Genomic DNA, 12,343 nt, shown 5'->3' with positions numbered 1-12,343 from the left:
CCGAGACACTACCGTGTCTCCAGATCAAATGGAGTACTCATTAATATCGAGTGCATATTATATTTTTTAGCTTAAAGACCTTGCGAAAATTTTCTTTATATATTTATTGTATACGAACATTTTGTCAAAGCTTTGACTAAAATAAAAAACGAAACGAAAGTAAAAATTATTATAGTCGTAACGAGAAGAAAAACATATTTTATATGATAACAAAAAATTTACACAAAGTCAAAAGTAAAATTGTTTAAAATTTTTTTCATTAAAAATAAAAAAAATTTGGGGGAACTTTGAATTTCCCAAATTTTTATCTGGATACGCCTATGATTATACTACAAATAAATATCGTATGAAATTTTTGAGCGGTCGGTTAGCAAAAAAAAGTTTAACGCTAAGTGCAGGATATGAATACCGATCTAAGAGTGTAGAACTAAAAAGCTAGTAAGAGTAGCAAAATCTGTTCTCGATTTTATCGGTATTGTTCATCGCTGATAATTATCGTCTTGAACGTCACCGGCCTCAATCTCACTGAGACCATTCGCCATGAAGTCGAGGCCCTCATTCTCTGATCGCGCCTTAGTGGCCACCGTATCTGGTTTCGTTCTCCAACCGCCGCGCACGAAGTTATTCAAGTTTGCGCTGGGATCGGACAACCTTCGTTGATGGCGATACATGAAGAGTTCTTCTGCGTCGTCCTAGTCGGCGCACAGTGGTCCAAACGCAAAAGATTCTGTTCAAAACAGTCTACAGGTCGTATTTCTTAACCGATTTCAATGATCTTTGAACAGAAATACTCAGAAATAAATTCCGAAGAAAACTAAGAAAGCCGAATTTGGATTTTCTTTGTTTATGCAAAAATATTTAAACAAATAAGGTAATGAATTGACACTTTTCTACTAAGTTATTTTTTATTTGGTTCCAAACTACTTTATTGATAGTGAGTTCATTAAAGTAGTTTGGAACCAAATAAAAAATAACTTAGTGGAAAAGTGTCAATTCATCAACTTATTTGTTTAATATAATAATAATTATCTATATAGCTCAATCGGAATAAATCAATACTAAAAAGAATGGGCTATGAGCCAGTTATAACATAAAGAATATTTGCACACCTCTAAACCAAAATGATTTCTAATAAACGCAAAGGAAAAATTGAAATTATTATAACGCATTATCTCGCCCGCGTATATAAAATAATTATCTATATGGTTCAATCAGAATAAATCAATAGTAAAAAGAATGGGCTATGAGTCAGTTATAACATAAAAAGAATATTTATACACCTCTAAACCAAAATGATTTCTAATAAACGCAAAGGAAAAATTGAAATTATTATAACGCATTATCTCGCCCGCGTATATAAAATAATTATCTATATGGCTCAATCAGAATAAATCAATAGTAAAAAGAATGGGCTATGAGCCAGTTATAACATAAAGAATATTTGCAATTTTTCCTTTGCGTTTATTAGAAATCATTTTGGTTTAGAGGTGTGCAAATATTCTTTATGTTATAACTGGCTCATAGCCCATTCTTTTTACTATTGATTTATTCTGATTAAGCCATATAGATAATTATTTTATATACGCGGGCGAGATAATGCGTTATAATAATTTCAATTTTTCCTTTGCGTTTATTAGAAATCATTTTGGTTTAGAGGTGTGCAAATATTCTTTATGTTATAACTGGCTCATAGCCCATTCTTTTTACTAGGTATTGATTTATTTGTTTAAATATTTTTGCACAAAAACAAAGAAAATCCAAATTCGGCTTCCTTAGTTTTCTTCGGAATTTATTTCTGAGTATTTCTGTTCAAAGATCATTAAAATCGGTTAAGAAATACGATCTGTAGACTGTTTTGAACAGAATCTTTTGCGTTTGGACCACTGTGCGGCGTCCCACAGATCGGTCACACAATAACCCGGCTCCGACGTTGGCGTCTCAACACCGAAACCTTTCGGTTTTGTGACGGCCATCTCCGCGTGTTCCTTGCCTAAATAATTCCCGTACGTAAATAAAACTCTTATTGTAACGTATCGAACTCTTTGCGCCTTGCCGTACCGTATAGACATTCTATTTTCCATCTTTTGCGCAAGCGATTACGTCACGTCAAATAATAAAGGTATTCTCATCGACATCTACGTCGATATTTTATGCTTAATTTTTAGATTATTTTAATATATTTTTTACTTCCTATTTCTTATCATCTGTATTACATACAAAATAAATTATTATGCTAAAAATTGTAAGTAAATTATACACAGAAAGAACGGTTTTGTTGAAGTATTTTAAAATCCTGGCGAAAATATAGCGTTAACCAAACGTAATCGAAGCGTAGATCGGAGCGTAGATAAAACGTAAAGACAACGTCATGAAAGCGTCATCAAACTTTTTGATTAGCGTAGATTGGAACATCAGAATGTGAACGAAGTGTTTACTAAATGTAAACAAAATGTTAATAGAGAGTCACATCACTCCTCTGGAAGAGTACACCGAAAGTAACAAAGCGTTAACTAAGCGTTAAGGTTATAGAATTCGTACGCTTCATTAACGCTTAATCACTCTCCATGTACTGTTGCCTTGGCGTTAATATAACGTTAAATAAACGTAAATATAACGTAGATCGGAGAGTAAATAAAACGTAAAGGAAGCGTTATCGAAGTGTAAGAGTATAAAATTCTGACGCTTTATTAACGCTCGTTTTATCTACGCTCCGATCTACGCTTTATTTACTTTTGCTTAACAAAGCAAGAGTACATGGAAAGTCATCACTTTCCATGTTAATATTTGCACAATTAATCACCATAACAACCACAAATTGTCACTTTACAAAAATATTTATTATTTATACACAGACAATGAGCTTCTATTTCAAAAATATTGAATGCAGACAAATTTTCCGATACTTACAAGTTGTTTAATATGAATGTATACTTGAAATCTTTATATAAGATAACTTATCTTGGTTCGAATCCTATTCAGTGCGATGAGAGACAGGCAGAAAATAGACATAAATTAAACAGAAGAACAGAGAGTCTGATCCCTCTTCCTACACAGTTAATTACTGAAATTTCTAACAGTCAATTTTGTAAAAAATCAAAGATTCAAATTATATAAAAAAGAGATCAGTAGTTAAAATTAAATAACGTAATAGTTTTATTTAATAATCTGTAGTTTGATACACTCTGTACATAAAAGTAATTATAAAAATAATAGACAAGAATAATAGATTTAAAAAATCAAACGGTAAATTTTACTGTCATGTCTTATTATTTTCTGTCATATTATGTTTTTTATATTTGATAAATCATACATTATTATCTTCGACTATCGAAATATCATGAGATTTATCTCTTTCCTTTTCAGCAATTGATGACGTTGAAGATGTAAATGTAGATATAGAAGCTATAAGGGTATCTGTTTCCGTCTTCTTCTTTTGTCTAAAATAATATTAAAAGATATTCTTAATTATATCATGAAAAAAATAACTAAAACTGCCTTACTTAATGCTCGCAATACTTATGGATATATTATTTGGGAGGATCCCATTTGCCTACAGTTCTGATTGCACACACCACTCATATCAACTGGTGCCTAGTAATTTTTCACTGTTTTGCCGATGAGATTATTTTATTTTTAAATTGGCCAAAGCCAATTGGCATCAGCGATGCATGTGTGCAATATGCGATGTGTGCAATCGGAGCCTTTCCAGAACGCATATTAAATAATTACAAAACCAAAGAATTATAAAATAAATGTATATATATATATACATTTATTTTATACCTTGTTGTTCACCCAATATTAAACAAGGATAAGATGACACACGGGGACACCCGAATTATGTTTCCGAACACAGTCATGGGCAGTAGCAGTAGTGGATTAAGGAGTAGGCGTAGAAATCGACCAATGATATGCGTCGTCTACAATACACGGAATAAGAAATAAGAGTAAGAAATATTGATCAATAACAATTGATTATTCTTCTCACATTCGATTGTGATTGATCAATTTCTTACTCTTACTTCTTACTCCATATATTGTAGATGATGTGCAATAGTTAATTATCCTCCTCACATTTGATTATGACTATATGTTTACACGCACTGGTAAAACCGTTTTAGTAAAAACCGTTTCATGAAACTGCCCAATCATAGCTATTCCTTCCTGACGAAGGGAATGACTATGATTTGGCTAATTTCATGAAACGGTTTTTACTACCTGATTAAGGACGTCCGTAGTCTGTGATTTGTTGATTTGTACGCCTATTCCTTCATCCACTACTGCTACTGCCCATTGTAGACGACGCTTAAGATCTCTTAATCACCAGATCATTTTCAACTCTTTAAAGCAAAAAATCGCGTTTGGGTGGGATTGAACTCGGGTCTACAGATCGCGAGTCAATCGCACCGAACAGTGAGACCACTCAACACTCCTTAAAAATAAGTGTAATTCTTATTATATACAAAATCTGTAGTCAATAACTAACCTCTTCGATATATTATATTATCCTTATTTTTGTCTTTCTGTGGGCGTTTACGGGAAGTCGTACCTCTTGCTCCTGCAAGGTCTAGTGCTCGGTCAGACAGATAAGCTGGTAATGCCTTCACTTTCTTTTCAATGTCACCTTCGTATTTATTTTGCTTTAATCGTTCTCTGTATAAATCTATAAAATATAAAAAAATAAGATATAAACATAAATACATACATACATAAAATATAAACATAAATATAGTATGAAGAACGTTGCAGCTTTATAATGATGAATCTCACTTTGAGCTAGTACTAAAAAAGTAAGAGGAAATTTTTGTAGCTCTGACTTTCTTGGATAAACCCTCATCAATTTTGCGTTTTCGCCAAACACTCCAATAAGAAGTGCCATGGCCCAGTCACAATCATTTTTTGCTATGTCCATTGCATGAAAGTTTGCTCGTGAACAATGAATACCATTTCCAAGATGTATCTAAATTCCCAACATGACAATTGTTCTTATAAAAATTGATTAATGACACAAAAATAAGAAAATATAATAGCAAAGCACACTACTCAACGGAAAATAGGAAATACTTTCAAAAAGATGAGAAATATGCATGGTATACCTTCTCATTAATTTTTAAAGCTACATCACTGTCCATGCTACTACTTCCAGAGAACGTTTTTTCTACAAATAATTAGTAAATTTTAGTATTTAACTTCATGTATTAGTATATAATTGATAATGTATTAATATGTATTTGCAATAAATGATGCCATAATATTTATAGTGGATATATTTATTTTTTTTATTTAAGATTTTGTTGTGTTATGTGTCAATTTTAACACATTTCTAAAAAATGATCTTAAAGTAAGAATAAAGTGTATGTATGTGAAGGTCTTAATGTTAGCTATATAATTATATAATAGCATGACAAATAATACTGATTCAATAGCTATGCAATAATACAATATTTATGCGTACTATAAAGCAATATTATAAATAACATAAAAATATAATATAAATAATTATTGCAAGTTTAAAGTTTGTTATTTATAACTGTAGTAGACAGAAAATCTTTATGAAATTAATTCTAAAAATAAAGCAAAGATGCTTTCTCTATTTTATTAACTGTAATAAATCTACTCACCTAATAGTATTTTAGAATTGTCGGACAATTTATGTAACCAACCTATAACATATTTAGCATTATTTAATATTTTGAAATAATAAAATTTACTGGATATTTCCTCCATTTTAAAAGTATTTTCAGACGTTTGTTGCAAAACTTGTGACATTTTTTCTTCTAGAACTTTTCCTTTTTCATTAATTTTCTCTTCTATTTTCAATACGTATTCATCTAATACATTTTTTAGCTCTTGTATAGTTATAGATTGGTTAATTGTGATGGGGACGGGTTTATTGGTAGTTAATAACGAAATTGTGTGAGAACAAGGATAAATTTATTTAGTAATAATTCCACGTTGCGTCGCAGGTAAAAAGAAAAGAAGACACTGAACTCTAAAGATATAGAAGACCATACGACGAACTGACGCGACATCTGTTGTGTTATGATCGTATCAAATATGAAAAGGTAGTTTATACTTTAACACTTCCCCGTAAACTGACATGAATATTAAAAATTATCTTGACGAATGCAAAAGGTCATTCACAAAGTCCTATTTTGGAGCACAGGGATTTGAACTTCACCGAATTCAGAGGTTTTGTAAACATGTCTCCCAGCTGATCCTCTGAGCGCACATGTTCCACATCGATGTCACCTTCCTGGTAACGTTCTCGAACAAAGTAGTAGCGCACCGCTATGTGTTTCGACCTTTTGTGAAACTCAGGGTTCTTCACCAACTTAATCGCACTGGCGTTGTCGATAAACAGGGTCGGTGTTTCCTCTCTGTCACCGATTTCAGACAACAATCTCGTGAGCCACACTAGCTCTTTGGCACCTTCACTGGCGGCAACAAACTCAGCTTCAGTCGTAGAAAGGGCAACGGATTTCTGCAGTTGAGAAGTCCACGAAACAGCTGTGCCATTGAGGACAGTCACGAATCCATTAGTAGATCGTCGAGTGTTGACATCTCCTGCAAAATCTGCGTCTGAATAACCACGCAGCCTATCAGTAGTTGAAGTGTAGAGTAGACCAAGACCAGAAGTGCCACGTAGGTATCTGAGTATCCTTTTGACGTGGGCCCAGTCAGATGCATTAGGGTTGGTCATAGATCGAGCAACTCTAGACACAGCGTACGCTATATCTGGACGAGTTGCGCAGGCCAAGTATAGCAGCGATCCCACCACTGATCGATATTGATTGGGGCTTTCAAGAGCGGCGTTAGACGACGAATCAGGTTGTTGACTTTCCGCAGGTGTTTTGACTGATTTACAATCTATCATGCCGAAACGTTGCAAAATTCTTTCGACGTAGGCTCGCTGCGACAAGAAGAAACCAGAATCGTGCCGCTCGATTTGCATGCCCAGGAACGAATCAAGCGATCCCACTGTGATCTTGAATTCTGAAGTTAGCAATTCTAGAAACGAATCGACTGTAGTCTGCGATGATCCCGCTATAAGACCGTCGTCGACATAAATTGCGACCATCAGTTTTTCTCCTTCTTTCAGTCGGACGTAAATGCATGGATCAGCAGTCGACCGCAAAAATCCGCTCTTTCTCATGAATGAGTGAAACTTATTGTTCCAACACCGGGGAGACTGCTTGAGTCCATATAGAGACTTCTTCAGGCGGCAGACACGACCAGTCCCGTCATCGAAACCTTGTGGTTGAGTCATGTAAATTTCTGCATCAATTTTTCCATACAAGAACGCAGTTCTGACGTCGAATTGACCCAGCGCAAACTTCTCTTCAGCTGCGATTGCAATAAATGCTCGAATTGAGTCGTAACGAGCAACCGGGCTGAAAGTCTCGTCGTAGTCGAGTCCCGCACGTTGAAAAATGCCGCGAACAACCAAACGAGCGCGGTACCGATCAACTGAACCGTCAGATTTGTGTTTCACCCGCAGAACCCAACGATTGTCGATAGCGCGCTTTCCTGGTGGCAATTTTACCAAGTTCCAGGTATCATTTTCTTTGAGGGCATCCATCTCGTCGTTCATTGCGCGCACCCACTTATCTGAATGTCGACTTTTCATAGCTTCATTGAAGTTTGTTGGCTCCAAATCATCGTGAACAGCTTCTGTTGAACATGTCAAGGCAACATTTGCCTCAAAGCGACAAGTCCGATGACCCACTTGGTAGTCTCCTAACCTTACAGGTGGACGAATTGTACGAGCTGGGCGTCGTGGTGGAGCCTGGACAAGAGCCGGCTCCTCTGCAGAAATGCTTTCATCCTTGTCACTATCAGGCATGTCATCTGCGTCCTGAAAATCACTGGTTGATTCTCTCTCGTCATCTGAATCTCCATGGTCGATGTCATCGTCATCATCTTGATAGGCCTGATTGTCATGATGAGTTTTAAATTCAAGGTCGACTGTTTTGTTTGTTGTACAAAGTTTTTCTGGACGAAAATCGACGTCACGCGACTTCACAATGCGATGCTTTGACGGTACCCATACCTTGTAACCATCTTTGTCGTTGACGTAGCCGACGAAGTGACCCAGGATAGCTTTAGGGTCAAATTTTGATCGGAACTGTTTTGGCATGTTCACGTAGCACTCTGAGCCAAAAATTCGCAAATGATCAAAACTGTCAAATTTCCTGCCTGTCCACAACTCGAACGGCGTTTTCCCTGGAACACGCGACTTGCCTGTGCGGTTGATCAAGAATGTAGCCGTGTCGCAGGCATGAGCCCAAAACGATTTTGACAGTCCACTGACAGTCAACATCGAACGTGCCAGTTCAACAACATGACGATTCGACTGTTCCGCAACACCGTTCTGCTCAGGTGTGTACGGACACGATGGTCGAAACTCGATGCCGCGTTCGCACAACAGTTTCAGTACACCCTGACACTCGAATTCAGTACCGCAGTCCGAACGAAAGGCTTTTACTTTATGTCCTGCAGTTTCGCATTCGTTCAGAAAAGTTTTCAAGTGTTCAGTCACTTCCGATTTGTGTTTCATAAAGAATACACGAACGAACTGGGAAAAGTCATCTTTGAAGGCCACATAGAACCGGAAACCGTTGATCGATTCGATTGTCATTGGACCGTTTACGTCTGCGTTGATTAGCTCACCTACGACGTTAGGGCGATCGAGACGCGTGCGAAACGGTTTGCGATGTGACTTTCCAAGAACACAACCGTCACAAAACGTCGCGGCATCGGAGCACTTGATAGAAATATCGAAGCGAGATAAGACTTCACGCACATGGCGTTTGTCTTGATGTCCGAATCTTTCATGCCAAGCTTGTAGCACGTCAGCTGATGTAGCGAGATTAGCTTGTACAGGCACATCCGGAACACGAACGCGTATATTCATGACGTACACTGAATCGACGAGTTCGCCAGTCGCAACGAGTTCACCATCACGCCGAATTTCCACTCCGTCACGATTGAAAATGACGTCATTGCCATAAGCAGCAGCCTGTCGAACAGAGAAAAGTTGATGGCGAGCCTCAGGTACATACCAGACGTCAGTTAACTCAGCAGACGACCACCTGTCACCCATGCGAACGTCAACACTGATCTTGCCTGATCCGTAAGCTAAAATGAAATCTTTGCCGGCAGTCTGAATGCGTTGCGGAGTCGGGAACTTGTCGAAAGTAACAAAATGTTGTTTGTTCGCCGATATATGGTGCGTTGTGCCGGAGTCGGAGATCCAAGAATCGGCTGGAACGAAGTCTATGTTGACAGCCAGGCCAGTAGCGAAAAATGAACTTGGTGGATTGTTTTGTTTTGTATCCTGCTTGTTACTATTTGCATTTATTATTTTATTTTGTTCTTCTTTGTTTTGCTCTGCACTGGCACGCTTCCTGCAGTCTTTGATCACGTGACCTTTTTTCTTGCAATACAGGCACGAGCGTTTTTCTTTTGTGTTGGTGGAAGACGAATCCTGGTTAGATTTATTTTGTTTCTTCTTTGAGCCTTGATGTAACTTTGATTTTGCAAAGAAGGCGCCCGATGACTGCCATGACTCTTGTGACACAGATGAGCTCTCAATCGACCGCAGATTCTCAATCAAAAGCTTAGTTGTTTGCTCCGCCTCGGGAACGCGATACCAAGTCGAACGATAATATTGGTATTCCGGACCGAGCGTTTTAAAAATCCTGTGATGAAGCAGTGACAACGGAAGCGTGGCGTTTGGACTACCTTTTGCGAGCTCATTGAGAATATCATCGAACACGTTTGACAGTTGAGATACGTGTTTTGAAACAGAAGTTGTGTCATCTTTTGTGATAGCGAAGAAGCTGTCAAAAAGCGTGTAAAGACGTTGCAAAGAGGATTGTTCGAACACTGAAATCAGCGTATCCCATATGTTCTTTGCGTTTGTCTTCTTGCGAACGTAAATAGAGGCTTCTTCGTCCAGTGACGTACCTAGAATACGAGCCGCGCGCGCGTTATCTCGTTGCCAACGACGGTACGCGTCAGACGGTTCGGCGTCTGCCGCCGGTCCGTCGGGGCACGGGCGTGTACCATCGACGATGGTAAACAAACACTGTTCTTTTAAACAAAGTTCGATTTGCCACTTCCACGTTTCCCACTGCGACTCATTCGACAACTTTCGGATGTTGGCTATAATACGGCCACTATCATCACCTTGCCCAGCATCGGCCATTTTTGTTTGGCGTCGAGAATGTTCTCGTTCGAGATGCCGGTTTTCACACAAAAGAAATACCGAAAATATCGAAAACCGTCCGCGGATACGATTTCACTGCGTACCTGGGCCCATAACCTGTGATGGGGACGGGTTTATTGGTAGTTAATAACGAAATTGTGTGAGAACAAGGATAAATTTATTTAGTAATAATTCCACGTTGCGTCGCAGGTAAAAAGAAATGAAGACACTGAACTCTAAAGATATAGAAGACCGTACGACGAACTGACGCGACATCTGTTGTGTTATGATCGTATCAAATATGAAAAGGTAGTTTATACTTTAACATTAACATTATCAGTATCTCTTGTCAGCCTAGATGTATTATTGTTAACGCTATTTGATGAATTTTGTGATGTATTTTCAATATTATGAGTATGTAAAAACCTTTTAAGCTCTTCATTGGCTGTTTTTCTTTCGAATTGCTTCTGTATCTATATATACAATTTATATATACAGTATATTTTTAAAAATATACCAAATGCGCGATTAAGTATTGATGTCTACAGTGTTAGAAGAAATTCACCAGTTATATTGGTTAATTGATCAAATTGTGATTTGTTAATTCTTTCCTTCATCAAGATCCCGATCAAGGTGATTTCTAACATCGTAAACACGATTGAGACTTAAAAATGTTTAGAAATTTGAAGTTCTACTTACAGCTTTTTCTCGGCGTGCTAAAATAGAGGAATGTGTTGTTTTGTCTTGTTTTTCTGCTTCATCTTGAGAAGTGTTATTAAGTTCATCATTTACATCTGAGGACCACATAGGCCAACTAATTCTTTTCGTGCAGTTGTTTAATTTTTCAAGATTTTCTATAATGTAAAAAGGAATCACGCTACATTTATGTGTAAATTTATACAAATATCGGAAATTTTTCACAGCATTTTTTATGTAAACAATTTGTCTGAAAAGCGATTATGTAGATCCTTACCTGCAAGTCTGCCAATAAAGGCATAGTATCGTTGTTCCATTCCTCTTACATCATTCATAGCTGTTTTCACAGAGTACAGACAATTGGAACTAAAATCTTTGTAGTTTTTAGGAGCAAAATGATTGCCGTTTCGAGTTTTTATTTTACGTACAGACACATTCTCAACGTCGCCATTAAAATATTTAACCGTTGCATACCATTGTTTATATTCCGAAGTCATCTTTTAATAAAATGTAAACTACAATTGTAATAAAAATAGCACTTAATTCTCTTCTATTTTAAATGAGGATTCTTCTCACTAATAACGATAATGAAAAGAGATTCTTCCCGCCACCTGAAGCACACATATAGCAGCACGACGTACGAATAGATATTAATACGCTTGCGCACTAAAGCAAACCTGCACTGACGTGTTCCGATCAGTGCTCTCTTTCTTGCTTATGCACGACCAGTGATGCACATTCGGGTCCCAGCTAGACTCGTGCGCCGTTTTAGTTTATACCGGCGGCGGCGTTAGAGCAAAAACAGAATGGCGGCGGCGAATTCGCCGAAAATTTTCTCTTTCGGCGGCGGCGGTAATCGGCGGATGATAATTATCGGCGGCGGCGGCGAATAGCGGCGTCGTATATATCTATATATTTCAAATAAAAGAGTTAAACTCTAAATTATTCAATAAACAAAGTTTAGTAGATATACTTGGAAATCAAAAAACATAAATATACATTTTATTTTTTACATCAGTCTTTTTTTATTTTAATTTTTACAAGTACACCTCAAAATAATTATTCCAAAATATTAATAATTATTCATTTATATAGCTATTCATATATAGTTACTTATTTGTAACAAAAATAAAATATAAATTATTTTAACCATTAGATTTTCTTACATATACATTGTATATATAAAACTTACAAAAACAAAATAAAATCATTTTAAATGTCAAACTTCTTATACATAAGACTTTTTTAAGTTTAATTGCACAACTTATATATCTATTTTATTGATTTTAAATAGATATCTTTTATTAATTTAAAGTTATCATGAATGAATAAGATTTTATTAGATTTTGATGGCTTTAATGCAGAACGTTTTGCTGTTATAAGTAAACCTGCAGAAGAAAATGCACGCTCAGATGCTGAACTTGTGATCGGAAT

The 12,343-nt window shown here is 36.6% G+C and overlaps 1 pseudogene; it reads right to left on the bottom strand.

Annotated features, from left to right (window-relative positions):
• Nucleotides 1-479: 479 nt before the first annotated feature.
• The window catches only part of LOC108727387 (uncharacterized protein KIAA0930 homolog), a 27,292-nt pseudogene continuing 15,428 nt past the window's right edge, over nucleotides 480-12,343 (bottom strand).

This window comes from Mycetomoellerius zeteki, unplaced genomic scaffold (genome assembly GCF_001594055.1).
Source record: "Mycetomoellerius zeteki isolate Tzet28-1 unplaced genomic scaffold, Tzet1.0 scaffold486, whole genome shotgun sequence".
In the NCBI taxonomy this organism is placed as follows: Eukaryota; Metazoa; Arthropoda; class Insecta; order Hymenoptera; family Formicidae; genus Mycetomoellerius; species Mycetomoellerius zeteki.
The sequence above is the reverse complement of the archived record's forward strand: the minus strand, read 5'-3'. Positions and strand labels throughout refer to the sequence as shown.